Source organism: Sciurus vulgaris (assembly GCF_902686455.1).
Source record: "Sciurus vulgaris genome assembly, chromosome: 14".
NCBI lineage: Eukaryota > Metazoa > Chordata > Mammalia > Rodentia > Sciuridae > Sciurus > Sciurus vulgaris.
Genome location: NC_136475.1, coordinates 12,486,524 through 12,508,040, shown reverse-complemented (window position 1 = coordinate 12,508,040; position 21,517 = coordinate 12,486,524). Strand labels below are relative to the sequence as shown.

The 21,517-nt window shown below is 41.8% G+C and overlaps 1 long non-coding RNA gene across 2 annotated transcripts; it reads left to right on the top strand.

Moving 5' to 3' along the window:
• Positions 1-283: 283 nt before the first annotated feature.
• On the top strand, positions 284-21,312 carry LOC306644259. Of its 2 annotated transcripts, none has more exons than XR_013759249.1 (4): positions 284-692; positions 4,348-4,523; positions 5,905-6,013; positions 11,188-11,877. It is a non-coding gene; the product is annotated as an uncharacterized lncRNA (long non-coding RNA). The 2 variants fall into 2 exon arrangements; XR_013759248.1 differs by lacking the exon at positions 11,188-11,877 and adding an exon at positions 21,102-21,312 and having other exon boundaries at positions 285-692.
• Positions 21,313-21,517: the final 205 nt, after the last annotated feature.

The following is a 21,517-nucleotide window of genomic DNA, read 5'->3' as shown; positions in this document are numbered from 1 at the left end:
TCAGAAGGATCACAAGTTCAAGGCCATCCTAGGCAACTTAGGGAAACCCTGTCTCAAAAAATAAAAAGAAAAGGGAGTATAAAGTTTTAGAGCACTTCAGGGTTCAATCCCTAGTACCCCCCCGACACACACACAAATTCCAGAATTAGATGGGAATGGTAATTTCACAACTTTATGAATATACCAAAATGTCACTGACTTGTACATTTTAAAAGGGTGATTTCTATGGTATAAGAATTATGTCTTGATGATGCTGATTTTTAAAAAATTCTTAGAATATATGGGAGGTAGGGTACCCTAACACCAACATTCACACAAGAATCTTCACACAACTGGCAAAATGTCCTCAAAGGGAAACAAAAATAAAGATCAACCACTGTGCCATTCCCCAGCAACACCAGTGTATAACTACTGAGCAGCTTTACTCTGCGTTCTGGTAAGTATTCTGAGCAACTTCAGACACACCCGTGAGTCTGACACCAACCAGCTGACAGCCCCCCAAAGATAATGTCAGACAAAGCCATGTGTGGATTAGTGCTAATAATAGAGATGAGTGATTGATTTTATTATCTAAATTGTAAACTCTTGAATATTTTTGACAGGAAATTGCCAAACCCAGAAACTAGCAGGAAAACAAGAAGTACAGAGACACAGGGAAGTATTTGTGATGTGCAAACCAGAAGAAAGAACAGGTAAGTATGTTTTGAGCATATCTTTGGAAGCATAAGCCACGATGTAGACTGTCCAGAAAAATAGCAGAAAAATGGTGACTTGAAAAACAATTGTAAGAAAAATTTAAATGTCAGAGATGGGGACGCAGCTTAGTGGTAAAGCACATGCTTACCATTCACAGGGACCAGGATTCACATAGGTGCACACACAAACTCAAAACCTCACAATATTCAAATGGCCAGGCACTGTGGCACCCTCCTCTAATCCCAGCTACTTGGGAGGCTGAGGCAAGAGGCAAGTTCGAGGCCAATCTTGACAACTCAGTAAAACCCTGTGGAAAACAAAAAAGAAGGGATATAGTTCAGTGGTAGAACCCCCTCTGGGTTCAGTTCCTAAAACCACAACAAAAATTTTGTTTTTTTAAATTGTGAGTGTTGTCATTTAGGACCTGATAACGTCTAACTGAGCCCTGTGCTCATGGAAAAGGGCAATAATGAAGATGTTCACCATTCTACTGTCTTCTGACCACCTTTTGTGTCCTGGGGAAAGGGCTGACTGTGATTATGAAAACCACTCCTTCTGTGTGACTTAGATGAGACTTGCTGCCCAGTCTTTCTCCTGATGCTGTGGGCCTTGTGATTGGCTCTGTGGTCTACCTGCTTCAATCAACAAAGTGCTCTTCCTTTACCTTGAGGAACCCCTCATTCATGAATGTTCTTTCTCTTGCAACAGTTTGAATAATCAGCTCCTTAATTTTCCAGTGCATTTCTGTCTTTCAGAGGCATATAATAAATCCTTTATTTTTAATGTACAGAAAGAGGTGTACAGATTTATTAGCAGACAATCTGTTCTTTCTACCCCAACTAAGAAAATGCTGAAAAAATATTTAAAGAATGTCAGTTTGAAGGGGTGCCAAATAATTTGCCAGCCATGGGGGCCCACAGTTAGTGTTGTCTTGGCCAGCTATCTGAGACAAAGACTGTGGAACTGATTTTTACTTTATTTTATTTTATTTTATTTTTTGATACCAGGAATTGAACCCAGGGGCACTTAACCGCTGAGTCACATACCCGGCCCCCCCTCTTTTTTTTTGTATTTTATTTAGAGACAGGGTCTTGCTGACTTGCTTAAGGCCTTGCTAAGTTGCTGAGGCTATCTTTGAACTCTCAATCCTCCTACCTCAGCCTCCCGAGCTGCTGGGATTACAGATGTGTGCTACTGTGCCTGGCTGGATTTGACTTCTTTGAAGGAAAATTCACTCTCATATGGTGACAAATCAAGGTGCTTTTAATTTTTTTCAGGCAAAACCTCTTCAAATGAGGAATAAATTTAATTTCTAGAGTTATGGTTCATATTCTAATTTCTAGAATAATTTCTCCATTCCCAGAGTTCTCCAAATGCCAAGTATCTAGCTTTGTCTGTATACACATCTTATTTCTAACTTCATTTTATGATGTGATCATTATATCCACATTATCATGCTTCCATTTTATTAATTGTAGATGGCAAACAAAATGAAAATACTCCACAATGATCACAATTTAACAGCACATTGAACTTACTCAGCAGGGACATTGTGAATAGACACCCTCTTACCTGTTAGTGGGGTACATCATTGAATCATTTGGATCCTTCCATCAGTTCCTGGATACCTCTAGTCATCTAGTGGGAAGCTCAGGGGCTGAAATATCAGCATTTGCTGGAGTCATCTTTATTTCCCCCATATTGAACCAGGGGGGTTTCAGGAATACAAAATTGGACAATATTGCATATATATGGTAATGTCTTCTATTATTTGTCCGAAGGGGATCAAAATTGGTCCTGCCCTGGGGCAAAGTGATAGGGAGCTGTGATGCTTTATCAGAGAATCTGGAAAGTCAGGACTAAGGAAAAGGTGTGATCCATCTTGGACATTGCCTGGGATTCCCAATCTTAGCAGGTACAGATCTGTAATCCCAGCAATGGGGGAGGTTGAGGCAAGAGGATCACGTTTGAGGCCATCCTCAGCAACTTAGCAAGATAAAAATAAAATAAATAAAATAAAAAGGACTGGGGATGTAACCTAGTGGTAAAGTGGCTCTGAGTTCAATCTCCAGTACCAAATATATAAATAAAGGGACCAGATCAAATGAACCCCTTTTCAAAACTTTTGCTTCTCAATTCCTTTGAAAGTGATTATAAAAGGTTTGATAGTGACCTAACAGGGTTATTTCTAACACAGTAGTACCTACTTATTTGTGGGGGGGACACATTACAAGACATATCCCCCATAATACCTGAAACTGCAGGTAGACCCAACCTGATCTATACACGCTGTCATTTTCTATATGTGTATGCATACCTATGATAAAGTTTAATTTGTGAAGTAGCCACAGTGAAGACACTAACTACAATTATTAATAAGAAAATGAAATAATTATAACAACATAATAAAATAAATTTACTTTAAATTTATGAGTTGTTTACTTATGGAATTTTCCATGTAATATTTTTGGACCTTGGGTAAATAAACTGTGGAAAGTAAAACTACAGATAACGGAGTACTGCTAGAATAAGATTAATAATATTAGGTTTGGGTGTTTCTGGCAAGACTGCTTATCATTCTCCTAAGACACATTACTAAAGCACCTACAAGGCATTTGGTAAGGCATCAAAAAGTAAAGATCCCTACCCTGCATGGAACAAACATCCTAGCAAAAAGATGCAGACCCTGGATAATAAACATAATAAAAGCAAACATATAATAAGCAATGAATAACTTATTTGGATAATTCCAAAAGAAGTACCTATCCAGATACCCCAAATCACCCTACTACAAAGTTGGTTTGAATGCTTTGACTATTTTATTGCTTATTTTAGCCAAGTAACAGATTAACCAGTTGTAGAAAGAGGAAGAGGGTGTCCAAGAAGCCTGGATCCTTTCCCAAAGAGTTTTGTTTACAAGTAGCAAAACTAATTCAAGCTGGATTAAGCAAAGTGAGAGAATTTAGGGGACCCAGGGTTGTGTCATAGAGCTCAAAGCTGGACCCAGATTGAGGTGGGGATGCCCAGGGTAAAAGGCTCTCCAGATTTGAGCAAAGGCAGGGCTGCATCCAAGGAGAGGACCTGGGACAAGTGTGCCTGCTTTGGGCCTCACCAGCCACACCTTATCCACCTGCCAAGGCCTCCGGGAGGGGCTAAACTCAGCCTTGGTACCTCTGTGTGAGGTCTACAGCTGTTCCCTCTTCCTGGCCCGGGGCTCACTCTCCCACAACACACAGGGCACATTCAATTAGCTGACAGTCCTCACAAAACACATACCACAATTTTTTTTTTGAAAGATTTTGCTGGGTATGGTGGCATATGCCTATAATCCCCATGGCTTGGGAGGCTGAGGCAGGAGGATCACCAGTTCAAAGCCAGCCTCAGTAACCTAGCATGGCCCTAAGAAACTCAGTGAGACCCTGTCTCAAAATAAAAACCAAAAGAACTTGGCATGTGGCTCAGTGGTTAAGTGCTCCTGGGTTCAATCCCTGGTACCAAAAAAAAAAAAAAAAAAAAAAATATATATATATATATATATATATATTTTCAATTTGCATTAGAAATAAATATTAATTTGCTTTGCTTTTTGCCACTTTTTTTTTTCTCTTTATATTTTTCTCTTTATGTTCTCTTTATAACATTTCTTTCTAGGACTCAGACTTTTTCTTGTAACATCCAGTGTTGCTATCAATTTTGAACCAGCCTTTCTCTTAGATCCCAGAGCTCAGCACCCTGAAACCTCAGCTGATTGCTTCCTCTGCCAAAGAGCCCCAGTTGAAATCAATCCAGTGATGGTATCTGATGACCAGATTTGATAAAGGGGCCAGGTAAGAAGAACCCGAGCCGCCTTGGGGACAGGCTGTGAATCTGAAAGCAGACACACATTCTCCATTAGTGACCTCCAAGGAGGCCAGTTTCAGCGGAATCATTAAAAGCTGATGATTCTGCAAATGTCTTTCTGTCCTCTGGGCCGTGGATGGTGGGGGAAGTGGGGAAGTGTAGTTTTCCTCTGAAATGGAATGAAGCGCTAGGAAAAGAAAGGCAGTAAGATAATCCCGCACTTAACCTTAGACTGACCATGAAGTTCAACTTTTAAGAATTTCAAGAAACATTCAGGAGGAAGGGCGAGTTCAGTGACCACTGATATATTCCAACTTCAGAGGTTGGGAAAAGAGGTCAAGGATGACATTCAGAATAAATCAGAAAGTGTACAGAAGACTGAGGTCCAGCATTAGTTTAACCCCAAAGAACGTAACTGATCTTGCTGTTTGGTCTTTGATATTTTATGACATTGGAGGACATCACTGTGGATCAGGCATCCTCTTATGTGTATTCAGCCTGGACTGGGCTAGGGTCCAGCATCTCCTATGATAAGGCCCCCAGCCTCCCTTGGAGGAGAAACAGGCTACAGAATTACAAAAGGCCCCAGATGCACATAAATAACCCTAGTCAGAGGTTGGGAACTCCTGGTTCACATTAGCCATAGAGCTAAGCTGGAGCCCCGTTTCCTGATCTCCAGACAAAGGGTAAGCGTTGCCCTGGCCACCCACTGCTAGATGTAAGCTGACTCATTTGGGGAAACTAGAAGTCATTTTAAAATTCTGAATAATATTTCCTTGAACTTTTTAAAAATTTTATTTTTAGTTTTTTTTTAATTGGCACATAAATATACATACTTTGGGGGTACAGTGTGATATTTTGATACATGCATACAATACGTATTGATCAAATCAGAATAATTAGCATTTCCATCTCCTTCAAGATTTATCATTCCTTTGTGTTGGGTGCCTCTTTATAAAATATGTAATAAATTGTTGTAAACTATAGTCACCCTGCTGTGCTATAGAACACTAACACTTGAAATTGTGGGTAATATTTTTAAATTATTTGCGAGCACTAATTGTTTTGAAACATAGTGCTTAAATTTGACTGAATCTCTATAAAGGTAGAGTTTATGCTCATTGAATTTTGTTTGTTGAACTTCTTTCTGGTTATTTGTCATGATCCACCATCGATCCATATAATCACCAGATCTGAGAAAAAAACATGATCTATGAGCAGTTTCACATCAGAAAAATCTCGCTATTATCAAACAGACAAAAAGTTGTGTGAGCTCAGAGAGAAGCACTCCTCAGGAGCCAGGAGGCGGGTGTTGTCACGTGTAGGTCACCGCCATATAACACGTCTGTCTCCTCTGTTTCTCCTCAGTTCTGTCTCTGGGCAGCTTGGACTGCACACAACGCCTCTCCCAGGTGAGCCCATGCTGGGTGTCCTCCCCTGAAGGAAAAGCTCCAGTGGCCAGGATTGTTCCCATTCGGTAAGACAGAATGAGGTCGCTCTTGTCCTGTCCCAGTCCCCTAGGCATGTGGCAGCATGACCTCTTCCCTTTTGTGACATAAAAGGGCTTCACACATGGAGATGAGGACAGCTGGAGGTCAGACCTCAGTTCTGCTCTGTTCACCACAAGCCTATGGGTCGCCTTGGCAAGTCCCTTGGCTGACGCCACCACCACCACCGTGAACTCTGAGGGAGCTGGAGGCAGAGCTGACCAAGTCCCTCCACGAACCCCAGCCTGCTCAGCACAGGGCCGGAGTGGGGAGAGAACCTGAAGGTGGATGTACCACCGCTGCCAGGCAACCACCCAGATGGAAAAACAATCGAAAACAACCCACACTTCGGAGTTTCAGGCCTTCTGTGAAGTCCCGCTGCCCCTTTCCTCATCTTCTCCCTCACGGCCACAGGAACTGAGATGGAGAAGGGGGTCACTCTGGCTCGGGAACTTAGTGGCTCCATAACTCCACATGTGGAGCTTCCTGATGTGTATGTATCACTCTGTCCCTTGCACATTGTGCACTTGAACTGACAGAAGAAACTTGTTTCACTGGAGCAAAAATCAGAGGGGAAGGGCCCAAGACCAGAAGGATGGCTCCTGGAAGAGAGACCCAGCTCTTCAGATGGTGGCATCAGATGAAGAGGGGAGGGGCCCAGGGTGCTTGGACAGTCATCCATTCACTGACTAAACACCTGCATGGGCAGCCACCCAGCCGGCCACTGGGGAAAGAGGTGACTAGAACAGAGACCTGCCGCAGGAGCTCTCAGTACAGTGACAGCCACATGGTTCAGTAATAGGATATGAGGTAAATCTTCCCATAAAGTGTAGGATGAGCAGGCGTTTAGCAGGAAAAGGGTTGGGGAGAGGGGCAGGTGTGTCCAGCCGAGGAACAGCTGTGTGAAGGCGAGGAGGCTGGAGAGGCCAGGGGATTGCCTGCGGGTCTGCCTCTCAATGCGAGGTGAAGCCAGCATGGGGGAGCGCTGGGGGGTGAGGCTGGAGGGGTGGCAGGTGGACTAGCAGTGGCCCAACTCACCACGCTAGGGGTTCAGGCTCTGCCATCCAGTTAGGGGGCTGTTGAGATGATGAATGCCTCAAATAACAGTGGCGACCGAGTTTTAGAGAGGAGCAGGTTAAGAAGTGCTAAGTTAATGGGAAAAACAGAGGGAGAGGGCTCAAGTCAAAGGCTAAAATGCTGTGACCAAGAGACCTTAATGAGAGATGGCTCTAGACAGACACTTATGTGTAACAGTTCCATTTGGGGGTTCCAGGTCAGCAGGTCCCTGCTCCACACAGCCATTCAGGGGTCCAGAATCATGGCTGTCCACCATCTCCTGTTTTTGGCATCCAAAAAGGCTCTACTTGGTGCCAGCCAAGGTGTAAAGAAGGAGGTAAAGGACACAGAAAAGAGCTCCTGGGGACTTCACAGACCTGGTCTGCTAAGGGCACCCTCATTTCTTCTTCCTTCCACTGAGCATTTGATCTTATGACTACTCCGGGCTCCAGGGGAGGTTGGGAAATGTGCTTTAGCCTCGAGTGCAGAAAGAGGGAAGGACCAGCATTTGGTGGACAGCCAGCAGTCTGTCCTGATGGCTTCAGTCAAAATGGGGACATCCAAAGGGGAAAAGTAGACCTCATAGTTCACCTCGATTCCCACATGTCCAGAACCCTTTGGAATTGCCCGAGCCCATAGAGGGTAGCCTTTCACTCTGGGGTCTGCTCCTCCCTACACCCCAGGGACTCTGGAGCTGTGAATCATAAGAATCACAAGCCGTGAGGCACATGAGAGCTTTATTTCTTTGGATCAAGTATGAGGCTCTGTGGGTCTGATTTTGATGGCATCAGGATCAATTGGGATAGTCCAGCTAAAGAAAGTACACTCCAGAAACAGCGTTCCCATCAGCCATACAAAAATGTTCTTTGTATGTCTGTCAGAGAAGATACAGCCCAGCCTGGTGATAATGAAAATTTCGAATATGCTTGTTCCGAGAGTTCTCAGGAACAATCTAGATGGCATTCGGCCTTAGCTATCTTAGCCTCGTGTACAACTCATCTGTGCAATGCTAGAAAAGGTCTTGAATATTCAAGCCGCCAGCAGTTTTCAGGGAGTTTTTCTTTTTCCTTACTTACAAGTGTTTGATCTTTTCCCAAAATTCTGTTAGAGGTTGGAGATCAATTTTGGATATTGGAATTTCAGTAGAAGAATGATACTTTGGAACAGCCTGGGTTAAGTCTAGATATTATTGCCAAATTGCACATTCATTAGGGGCTTGTGACCCTGAATAGTTTGATTTGACATATGGTTAAGAAGTGACTCCATTGATAATATCACACACCTGGATTCCAAGATAAAACTCCATTACAACATAGTCTCGACTCTTCAGGCAGCCAGACTTCATGCTTCAGGAGACAGGCGAACCAGGTTACAGATTTTTTCCTAGCTTTCTTTCCCTTCTTTCTTTTATTTGATGTGTGATTTCTTTGTATTTAACAAATGCAGAGGCCAGGAAATGCAGGATTGCAGAAAGTCAGTTCAGGCTAGAATAGATGAATATGAGGGGGAGGAAGTTGGGTCTGATGCCTTAAATCAAGTCTTTCCACTCTGTTCCCCACACCTATTCTTGACACATGAGTTACAATCTGATGAGCAGGGCCTTCAGGTGCAATGGGGGAGTTTGCTCTATCTGGCACACTTTGTACCTTCTGCCTGGTCAGATACCCTCCTGCCCCTTTCTCCATGAAATAATGCTATGGAGACCTGATCAGAGAGGTAAATACACTCAGATGCAAGGCTTCCAAGGCTTTCTGAGCAACCCATCCCAGAGGCAAGTGCTTCTTAATGCTAAGACCTCAAATGGAATCAACTTTTTAAATATATATATGTTTATATATATATTTATTATATATATTTATATATATTTATTATATATATTTAAAAAGTTGATTCCATATATTAGTTGTTGATGGATCTTTATTTTTATTTATTTTTATGTTTCATGCTGAGACTTGAACCCAGAGCCTCACACATGCTAGGTGAGTGCTCTACCACTGAGCCACAACCCCAATCCCTGGAATCAACTTTTAATTCCAGAAATTGGGGTCTGTAGTTAGCAAGGTCTCTCAGGTAAGGACTGTAAATTACTGAGCAGCGAGGTTCCCTTAAATCCATGAAAACAGTGTACATGACTGGCAGCCTTTTCTATCTGTGCCTGAGGTCAGTCTTGGACATAGTTAATAAGCACCAGGATTATGTAGCATGAATGCAAATCCCAGGAGGCCCTTTCTGTAGGCTGGTTTTTCTATTTATGCATTTTTTTCTCCCTTGGTATTTTTTTCCAAGGAAGAAGCTTAGGTTATAACATGTTCGGTGGTTCATGTGCACGATGCCGGGGAAAGGCTCTCCAGCCAGCCTTTAAGCAAACAAAAACAGCTGGTCTCCTTGCTCCTTGGGCAGCTTCCCTTTTCTTTTGTTCACCTTAGAGAGGCTGGTTACAGCTTGTTTATACACATCTTAAGTGAGTCTATGCAGGCAAAGCAGTGTGCAGAAAGGAAAGGAAAATGAGGACAAAGTGACAGAAAACCCATGGGAAATGTTGTGGGGAAGATTTAATGATTGCCACGCTAAGGGAATTGTTATTTATTTATTTATTTTTTAAACTTTAATTGTTTCCCATGAACACATAGCTGTGTAACTCCATTTAAAAATGCTTATGTAATTCCTTTTTGGATGGCATCCAAATCAATAAAATATTTAGAAATAAGTTCAACAAAAGAAGTGCAAGACTTTTAAGCTAAAAACCACAAGACATTGTGGAGAGAAGTTCCATCAGTGAAAGTCATCCCATGTTTATGGACTGGAAGACTTAGTACTGAGAAGATAGCAATACTCTCCAAAGTGATCTACGAGTTCAGTGTCATTCCTGACAAACTACTAGTTGCTTTTTGCGCTTATTTTTTTTAAACAAAAACTGTTAAGATGATCTTGAATTCCTATGGAAATGTAAGAAATCAGAGTAGTAAAAATCAATTTAGAAGAACAAAGTTGGAGGACTCATATCCTGATTTCAAAACTTACTTCAAAGAGCTAGTGCAGTAGTCAGCTTTCCATTACTGTGACCAAATACCTGAGATAAATAATTTTAAAGGAGGAAAGGTTTATTTCAACTTACTGTTTCATAGATTTCAGTCCATGGTCACTTGACTCCTTTGTTTCTGGGCCTTGGTGAGGCATAGAATCTTCAGGAGTGCAGCAGAGTTTCTCACCTCACAGGGGTTGGGAAGCAGAAAAAGCAAGAGACAATGGAAGGGGCTGGGGACAAAATATAGGCCCCTAAAGGCCTGCTGCCAAAGACCACTCCCTCCAACTAGGCCACACCTCCTGAACGTCCCCAACCTCCCAATAGTCTGTTAAATTGTGAATCCATCAACGTATTAATCCATTGAGTTAGAATATTCACGAGCCAATCACTTTCCAAAGACTCCTGAACACTGCTGCATTGGGGACCACGCCTTTGAGGTGAGCTTTGGGAGGCATTTCAGATCCAGACCATAACAGCTACAACGATCAAGTCTGTGTAATGCTGGCACAGCACAGACATATAGGTCAGTGGAACAGAATTAAGAGACCAGGCGCAAACTGTTATGCTCAATTGGTCTTAACAAGTATGCCAAAGCAATTGAATTGGGGGAAAATAGTCTTTTCAACAGATGATCTGAGGTAATTGGATATGTACATGCAAATCAATGAAGTTTGATCCCTAGCTCACATCATATACAAAAGTTAACTGAAAAGGGAAATTTTCTTAAAGTTTAAAAAAATAGAAGAAGGAAGGAAGGAAGGAAGGAAGGAAGGAAGGAAGGAAGGAAGGAAGGAAGGAAGGAAGGAAGGAAGGAAGGAAAGGCAACCCACAGTGGGAGACAATTAATACATATCATATATCTGACAAGGGACTTGTTATGAACAGTGCTGCAGTCTGGATGTTTGCCCCTCTCAAACTCATGCTGGGAACTTGATCCTCAAATTCATATGTCAATGAATTTGAAGATAGGTCTCTGGGAGAGCCACCGATTAGATGAGGTCATGGCATTACTGCTTAAGGCAGTAAGCTTTATGAAAGAAACAGAAAAAAAACATTAACTAGGACCTTGCTCTCTCTCACCAGGTGATGTCCTCTGTCATATTATGATGCAGGGAGAAGTCCTCACCAGATGCTAAGCAGATGCCAACACCATATTCAGGGACATCCCAGCCTCCAGAACCATGAGCCAATAACCTTATATTCTTTATTTTATTATAGCAACAGAAAACACTCCATTTAGAAAGAATTGTGCTCCCCTCAAATACATAAGTTGAAACCATAATTGCAAAAATAATGCAAAAATAATTGGAAATGAGGCTTTTAAAAAGGTAACTAAGATTAAATGGAGTTGCAAAGGTGGCACGGTAATCCAATAGGACTGGTGTCCTTATAAGAAGAAGAGTTACCCGGTGTGAATGTGTAGGAAGGAAAGGTTAAGTGAGGAGATGACAAAAAGCCACCATCTGCAAGCCCAGGAGACAGCCTTCACCAGACACCAATCTGCCAGCACCTTGACCTTGTACTTCCAGCCTCAGAACTGTGAAAAATCAATTTCTGTTCTATCAGCTACACATACTGGGTTATTTTGTTATGGAAGCCTGAGCAGATTAATACAGACTTATATCTGGAGTACATAAAGAATGAGTACATCACGATAATAAAAACACAACCTAATTTAAAAATGACAAAATGGTATGAATAGTGTTTCAAATGTATATGAATGGCTAATAAACACTTGAAAATGGGCTGGGGATATAGCTCAGTTGGTAGAGTGCTTGCCTTGCAAGCACAAGGCCCTGGGTTCAAATCCCCAGTACCACCACCAAAAAAAAAAAAAAAAAAAAAAAAAAAAAAAAAACACTTGAAAAAATGCTGAACATCATTGGCCATTAAGAAAACATAAATCAAAACCATAATGAGATGCCTCTTCATGTCAACTCCGATGCGTATACTCAAGAAGACAATAACAAGAGCTAGTAAGAGGTACTGGGTATATAGTTCAGTAGGTAGGGTGCTTGCCTAGCATGGACAAAGCCCAGGGTTCGATTCCCCAGCACCAAAAAAAAAAAAAAGCTAGTAAGGATGTGGAGAAACTGGAACCCTCACACATTCACATTGCTGGTAGAAATGTAAAGTAATTCAGCCACTGTGGAAAACACTAGGATAGTTAAACACAGACCTTTCATTTGATCCAACAATTCCTTTCCTAGGTGTATATATATTCAAGAGAAAGGAAAACAGTTGTCCATGCAAAATTCAGTACAAGAATGTTGAGAGCAGCATTATGCATAATAGCAAAAAATAGAAACAAAATCCAAATGACTTTAAACTGATACAAAGACAAACAAAATGTTATATCTATACTGTGGAAGATTATTTGGCCATAAAAAGGAATGGAATACTGCATGCTACAAAATGGAAACACATTGAAAACATTGTGCTACCTGAAAACCAAATACAAAGGTAACTTCTTCTGTGATTCCATTTATATGAAACGTCCAGAGTAGGAAAATCTATAGCTGAAAGGTGGTCTCTGGAGTCTGTGGGGTGGGATGAAAAATAGGAGTAACTGTTTAAGGTACAGAGTTCCTCTTAAATTACTTGATGAAAATGTTCTGGCATTAGCAGTGGTGATGACTGTATATCTTTGCAAATAGGCTAAAAATCCATTGGATTGTAAAGTTTAGAAGGGTGAATTTTAAGATGTGTCAGCAAAGTTGTCATTTCTTTTTAAAAAAAGGAAGTTAATGCAGACATACATACAAGTTAAGGTTATCTTTTTAAATTAAACACAGTAGTCAGAACGTTGTTTTGTCCCTTAGGTTACGATGCTCTAGGAAATCACCAGGCCACTTAGTGTGTTGGATTTTCTTCCCTGGTCTTTCCCCTTCCCTGTAGGTGGGTTCTACATGAAGATGTTCCTTTTAGTCACCCTGCTACCTAAGCTGCAGCCAGAAGGTAGCTGTCAGCGAATGGCAGGCACTCCCTTCACCCCTCCCCTTTCCCAAGGAGGACAGAGGTCCCAGGAGTGCTGGCCTGTGAGTTCTGCTCTCAGGCCTGAGTGAGGCTGACGCTCATTCTGCAGAGGTTGTACTGTGTGATCTCAACCTCCAAAGACACATTCAGAGGCATGTGTGATGTGCTCCATGACATGTATTTGGAGGCAGGTAGCTAGGAGAAGCATTTTCCAATCTTTGTCATTGTGTATGTTTTTAATTTTTACCAAACATAATGGACACAACTGTGTCACCTTAAAATTCATATATTCAAGTCCTAATCCCCACCACACCTTGGAATGTGACTATTGGGAGATGCGCCTTCAAACAGGTAATTATGGTTGAATGGGGTCCTATGGGTCGGCCTTAATCCAATAGAACTGGTATCTAAGTGGGCAGTGGCACACACCTGTAATCCCATTGACTGGGGAGTCTGAGGCAGGAGGACCTTAAGTTCAAAGCCAGTCTCGGCAAAAGCGAGGCGCTAAGCAATTCAGTGAGACCCTGTCTCTAAATAAAATACAAAATAGGGTTGGGGAATGTGGCACAGTGGTCGAGCACCCCTGAGCTCAATCCCAGGTACACCCCCCAAAAAAGGGAATTGGTATCCTTATAAGGGTGGAGATGCCAGATAGGGGTGCACAGAGGAAACATGGGAGGTCAGTGAGAAGGCAGCAAGCCAAGGACAGGGAGAGGCCTCACGGAAACCAACCTGCCAGCACCTTGATCTTGCACTTCCAGCACTGTGAGAAAATACGTTTCTGTTGTTTAAGCTGCTTGGTCTCTGATAATTTATTATGGTAGCCCAAGCAGGCTAATACACCATTTGAATGTGATTTGAGGGTTTGGATTTTTTACCTCCTGTAAGAATAATTATGGTAGAAAGATGTGATAATGCACATCTGTAATCCCAGCTACTCAGGAGGCTGAAGCAGGAGGACAGCAGGTTCAAGGCCAGCATGGGCAACTTAGTGAGACCCTGTCTCAAAATAAAATTTAAAAAGGGCTAGGGTTGTAGCTCAGTGGTAGACTGCTGGTTTAGCTTGCATGAAGGTTTGAAACTCAGCACTGCACAACACAAACAAATAATGAAGGAAGGAAATGGGGTAACATACTGTCAATTTTCGTACTCACAGGATGAAGAGGGTCCTTTTCTTTGTGGTATTGGGGTAATATAGTGGTAATTTTCAAAGTCATGGGATGCAGAAGATGAAGAAGGTCTTTTTGTTTTCTCTCTTTTCTTTTGTGATAGGGGTCTTCCGCTTTGCTCCCAGTCTCTGGGTTGCTCCCCAGTCTCTCTCTCAGTTGCTCAGGCTCACCTCAAACTTGAGATCCTCCTGCCTCAGCCTCCCGAGTAGCTGGGATGACAGGTGTGCCCACCACGCCCGGCTTAGAGAGGGTCTTTTTATGCCAGCTCTCGAGTGCTCCATCCTCACAGGTCTTCCCCAATCGGCTATCTGATTTTGCTCATTCTGTGCATCCCTTTCTTTTGTTCTATCTTTGAGGCTCCTCTACTTGGGGAGGATGACTTTCCCACTGGTCTGGAATGCCATCTCATTGTTTTCTAGACTCTTAAGAAGTCACTGCCTCCAAACCTCATTTTAACAAAGGGTCTTGTCTTATTCCCATTTGTTTTAGTCTGTGAAGAATGGGCCCATTCAAGTCTAGACAGTTTTCTCTAGAAACACTTTTTGTGATTGGCTGATTGAGTCTACTAACCATTTCCTTATTTATGTCTACTCTGTAAAATTCTCTAAAGCACTTTATATTTAGCAAAGTAGTACATAATTTTATATGTTGCTCTTTTTCTAAACATTTTTAGTTGCAGAGGAACACAATACCTTTATTTATTTATTTGTTTGTTTGTTTGTTTATTTATTTATTTTTATGTGGTGCTGAGGATCGAACCCAGTGCCTTACACATGCTAGGCAAGTGATCTACCACCGAGCTACAACCCCAGCCCCATATATGTTGTTCTTTAAAATGAAAAATAACAGCCCCTGATCCATCCTGTCCCACCACCTCTTGCCTGTCCTACAATCTCTAATTCTTTCTGCTCTTTCTTCTACTATTTATCTCCCTGTTTCTAAACAATATGCTTATATTACTAATTCTTCATTTTCAGTGATTCAATGTAAGATATCAACTTTCTATTATGAAATATGAGGAATTTTTAATTAATTTTTAATTTTTATTTTCATGGCGCTGGGGGTGGAACTTAGGGCTTCCCACTTAGTAAGAACAAACTCTTGCTCTGAGCTCCGCCCCCAGTCAGAGGATTGGATTTAGTTCTACAGCTCTTCTCCTTCCCCCAGCCATGGGAAAACTCCCTCATCCTCCCACCACAGTCATATAAGAAAATTTAGTTCAAACCCACCTTCAGTAATTTGGTTATTTTGCTTAAAGTAATACTGTTCAGAGACAAACTGAATCTGCACATTAGGACTGTACATTTCTCTCATTGTAAAACTCAGTTCTCCTTGGTGCTAAACATTCCTCATTTAAAATTTTGTTTGATTATCTCACCATTCAGCACAAATTCTCTCTCTAACTCTGCCAGAGTGCTCAAGTTCCTCTCAATGCTATTTCTCTTCATCAGATAAACTCTCAAGTTCACAGCTCCCCCATGCCCTCAGACTTCCTGCCCCACACTGGATCTGGAGCTATCTGGATCCTTTGCATGACCTTCAACCTTGCTGGGGGAGTTCTCTTTGAGTCATCCCTGTGATGTCCCCTTTTGAGTCCCCTTTTTTCTGTCTTCCTTTTCCTTCCCTCACATTCTTTAGTATATTTCGAGAAAGTATATTTGGAAAGTTTTTGAAATATCAGAAAATGTTTTTATTCTACTCTCATTCTTGATTAACAGTTTGGACACAAAATTATTTAAAACATTCTCCCTCATACTTGTGAAGGCTTTGTCCCACTGCCTTCTAGCTTCAGCGTTGTCTTGAGAAGTCTAACACTGATCTGGTTCCTAACCTTTGGTTTGTGAATGTTTTCTTCTCTCAGGAAATGTTTAGGATCTTCTTTCTATCCTGGGTGCTCTAAAATAGCATGAGCATCTGCCTTAGCTTGGGTCTCTTTTTGTTCAGTGGGCTATCTCCTCAACTTGAGATCTCAGAGTTCATTTTTCATTAAAATTGGACCCTTGTAATGAGAGACTCATATTCTCAGTTCTGGGAAATTACCATGTGCTTTTTATTTGTTTTGCATTATTATAAATTACTCCCTTCTTTTTTGTCTGTTCTTTCTTTACAACTTATTTGTCAGATGTACAGTCATTTAGATCAACTCCTTTCTCCTTTCTGTATCTTTGTTTTTCTTATCTTGGCTTGTTCGCTTCCTACTCCTGGGAGATGATCTGTAACCTCAGCCTCCAGCCCTTCCAGTGACCTTTGCATTTTTGCAATTATATTTTTTGAATTTCCTTGTTTCTGTTCCACTTTTTAAAAGTCTCCGGTTGTTGTGTAAAACACATTACTTTGCTCATAGTTCTCTGAGGACTTTCATTATAGATGTTTAAAATGTCATCTGCTTCTTGCATTGTCTCTTTTTATTTTTCCATTGTCTTCTGCTTGTTTGGCTCTTTGTTTTGTCGTCTGTCTTTCATAAAAAGTCATTTTCCATGAGTCCTCAGATATTTTGTGGTCCATTCATACTTCAGAATAAATCACTACAAAGTAGATTCAGATCCTGTGTTCATGCTTGGTGTTTGTTGATCTTGTCCCCTCACAGTGGGGACAAGGGAGTGAGCTGGCTTTTTCACAGAAGGAACTCCAAACGTCAGTCTCTCTTGGTCCTTTTTCTTGAAGTAGGTACTTTCTTTGCTTTCCTGATTATGCATGTAGGGAAGGACCCTAATGTGTCTCCTAACCATCCAGCCAACACTTCTGATTTACACCTATGTCTCAACCCTGCCTTTAGAGGAAACAGGGATGTTCAGTGTTGATTGTCACCACTTTGCTCCTTAGTTTACAGACCTCCCAAGTTTCTTTAGGTTTGTGATTTTTTTCATCTAGACCATTTTCTATCCCATTCCAGCTTCCAAACTTTAGTGCTATCTAGCTCACAGTTTTCTACCCTCCTCTTTCCCTTCTCTTGGCAAATTTTATCCTTTTAATACCATCTACTTTCATTTTAATCAAGTTTTGGGAGAGAGAATGAATGTCTGAGTTCTATACACTTTATTTAACCTAAAGTCGTCTCGATTTTCAAATTACTAAGTTCAATTCAGTCTCACGTGTTTTTACTTATCACTTCTAGAAGGATTAAGACTCTTTTCTCCACGTTCACCACACTCTACCCTAATACACATTTCCCCCTCCCCTCCAAAAAATGAATAATTACAACTCAGAGAGTTTTCTCTGTCTTCCATGCTGGCTGCTCCATCTTTTCAGATGTCCCATCTGGGTTCAGGACTCTGTCACAATGCAAATAGTTACTTTAACCAAATTCTAACTTGTATCTTCTTCATAGATGTCTGCACTATGGTGAGCAACTCAACTCAATGCTGGTGTTTATCAAAGGAAACACAGATTCACAGGACATGCTAATAATTATCACAGAGTTAATGTCGTGTGAGCTCCAACTGGGAGACTCTAGGGTCACCACCCTCCACCTGTGGCTATGGTATATCTGAACTGTGGCTAATGTGGAGGTAAAATTGAACTAACAACATTTCAATTATAGTTCAATTTATTCATGACAGGGATGTGGTTTGGGAAATGTGTCTTCAGCAATTTCATTGTTGAATGAATATTGTAGGGTGTATGGCCCCAAATCTAGATGGGATAGGTCGATGATCACTAAGGTCTTTTGATACAGTCAACTAGCAACCAATCAAGCTGCATAGTAAACACAGATGTGTGAGATTGCTGTGGGGAGAACATGGTAAGCCTCCATAACTGATTGGGAAACTTTTAAAAATAATTAGGTGTATGCTCTGAAATAACAATAAAAGCACATAAACAGGTAACATAGTTGTTTCTGGACATTATCAAGTATTCTATCCTGTACATAATTGTAGGCACTGTACTTTTAGACAACAGCAGCACAGTAGGTGTGCGGGTAACGCTTTGTGTTACTGCTTTATGATGACTGTGATGTTACCAGGTCACAGGAGTTTTTCAGCTGGATTATAATCTTATGGGACCATCATTATATATGTGTTATTGTTGACATAAATGTTGTCATGCAGGCATGAATCTTATTAAATTGAATACATAGCTAGTGACTATCGTATGGAATGCTAGAGCTCTAGAGGCTCACAGACATTTTTCCTGTTTTTATTTTATAGTATTTCCTCTGATATGAAGAGAATTAAACATTTGAGCTTGGTTCCCATGAAGCAGTGTGCTACATGCATAAACCACATTTGTAACAATGTAATTGCGACGTGAATGTTTTGCACTGAGGGGTGCAACAAGGGGGCACATCAAATATGTGATAACGTGTTCAAAATGAAACCTTGAAGGAAAAGTATACTAAAGCCAGTAGCTGTGAAAAGGTGAAAGAGGGAAGAACTCAATACATGTTGTTGAATAAGATCAGACATCACGCGGGACAAGAGGAAGTCCCATTCCCGTTGACCTGGTGTTGCTGAATACTCAAAGAAAACATTTCTAGGTCAAATTCTGAAAGAATACTATAACTCGTACTTTGGGAGGATTCCAATTTATGCAGATCCTTCTAAGGGATCAGAATTCTTCACTTTCTATTACTATTAAAATGGAATGCTAGGCTCAGGTGTAGCTCCATGGTAGGATGCTGGCCTAGCATGCATGAGACTCTGGGTTCCATCCCCAGCACTGCAAAATATAAAGGAATAAGATGAAATGAAATGCAGATTTTTGTGTGAATTGTAGATCAGTAAACTTTCAGAACTAATGTGTGAACATTTCAAGCTTTTTCCTTTGGCTCTGTACTATCGTGGTGTAAATGAGAGGGTCACCTGTTTTGTGGGGGTCGTTAGTTTAGGTTCTCTGCCTTGTTAGAAATCAAACAAATTGGTTATAATACAGGAGAGGCATTTGGAATAGGACGTGGCTCACTGGTACATTTCCTAACTAATTCTCCCTGGCACCTGTAACAAACTCGCAATCATTGTGGATAATTTCTCAGACTCTAATTTTTTTTTTAGATGCAAAAATTGCTGAGAAGAAAACACAAGATTTGCTCTCCCCTCCCTTCTCCTGGTGCTTGTTTCTTCAGGGAGGAGAGCCTGGTCCATGTGGAGTTGACCAGGCTCAGGGAAGGGAATTTCTTTCTTTCTGTTGTTGTTGTTGTTGTTGTTGTTGTTTTTCCTCTCTTTTTGCAATACTTGGAATTGACCCAAAGGGTACTCTACCACAACTACATTCCCAACCTCCCAACCTTTTGTTTTGTAGTTTTGAGGGCCTCTTGCTAAGTTGCCGAGGCTGGCCAGTGACCCTCCTGGTTCAACCTTCCAAGTCACTAGGATTACAGGTGTGTGCTTGGGAGGAGGATTTCTGAGGAGTTGGATACCAGCTATACTTTTGTTGGATACTTGTAAATCATTAACCTTTTTATGTAAGTCCAGAGATAAGAAAATGCAAATAGAGGTCAGGTAAATTGCCTCAGGTCATAGAGGATCAGAGCAGCATCCCTACAAAAGAGGATGCCAGGGGCACGCCTGCTATATCCAGCCCAGTACAGTGTGGTACTTCCAGTGACTGAATTAACTAAACCACAGACACAGAGGGCCCCAGTGCCTTATATAAGGAAGAGAGTGCTTGCTGTGTTGGCTGTTATTTGCCTTAAAATTCTTTACTGCAGGATATAAGGTGATATATGTGTCTGATAGTTGATTTTAAACATACAGACAGTGCCAGATTCTGTAATCCTAATCATGAATACACACTCTAGGGCTGGCTAGTGCATATAAAATCACCTATTCTCCAACTACCTTTCTTTCCAGTCAGCAATAAAAATTTTGTTAGTAAGACTAATGGACATTTGAAGCACAAATTGTGTGTGTGTGTGTGTGTGTGTGTGTGTGTGTGATGCTGGTGATCAAACCCAAGGCCTTGTGCATGTTAGGCAAGGGCTCTACTACTGAGCCACCACTCAAGCCCTAGAGAAGTGATTCTATTGGTGAAATTCATTGTTTTCAAGAAGGTGGGCTGGCTAAAACTGATAAAAAGCTTTTGCCTCTTGCTATCTGAATGGCATCTAAGGCCTGACTTCAGTGGTGGTGGTTGAGTTTCCTGCTCAGGATTCTGATTGCCTGGTCAGTTTACTTCTAGGATGTAATTATGTTTTTGATTTGAGATAACATTTAATGCAAGGTATGGTCTGAGCCCTAAGCCCTCAGGAGTTGAAAGTAGGACCCCATCTGGGCTTTCTTCCCAATAAATGTTTAATACATGCTTGAATGTGTAAAAAACCATCTGCGATGCTTCCATTTGAACAAATGACCTCTCTCTATGGAGTTTGAGGAGATGGGGAGGGGAGACCTACTGTCTTCATCTATGTTGAATCAGTGGTGGCCAAATGGGCTAAGGTCTATTTGCAACAGTGGTTCAGTGTGGACAGGTGTGATAGTCAGCTTTGCATTGCTGGGATCAAACTATCTGGCCAGAACTACTTGGAGGAGGAAAAGATTACTTTGGCTCATGGCTTCAGAGTTTCAGTCCATGGTGGGCTGACTCCATTGCTCTGGACTTAAGGTGAAGTAGAACATGGCAGAAAGGTGTGATGGAGGAGTCATGCTCTGTTCATGGTGGCCAGGAAGCAGAGGGTGGATGAGACAGCGAGAGCGAGAGGGAGAGAGAGAGAGAGAGAGAGAGGAGCCGGGAGGCAGACAGGTGGAGAAGGGGCTGCAGGAAAGATGAAGCCTTTCAGGGCCCTCCCGCCATGACCCACATCTCCCAGCCAAGCTCCCCCTCCCTACAGCTATCATCCAGTCAGTCCATTCAAACTAGGATGGACCCATTGGGTGACAGCTCTCATAACCTAATCATGTCACCTTCTGCATTAAGACAGGAGCTTTTGATGGACACCTCACATCCAAAGCACAGTAGGTCATCATTTATGACTCACCATCCTCCTTCCCTGGGTGCTTGCCTCTTCCTGTGCTTGGGAGGATGCCAGGGCAAGTCTATCAGTCCTCATGATCCCAAAGCTATTTCAGAATTGCCGGCCGGAGGGAGACATGTCACAGGCATGCCCAGGTTTAGCACCGGAATTACCCAGAGGTGAGTATAACAGCTACTATGTACTAGATGTACACAGGACAAGTCACTAGCACATGTGGGCCCTAGGTTACCTCTTAAAGCCTCCTATGTCTCAGTGAGACACACATATCAGTGAGGAAACTGAACTCGGAGGTTCAGAGACTTGCTCCTGGTTGCACAAGTGGGGACCAGGGAAAGCAGAATTTTAAATTCAGATCAGC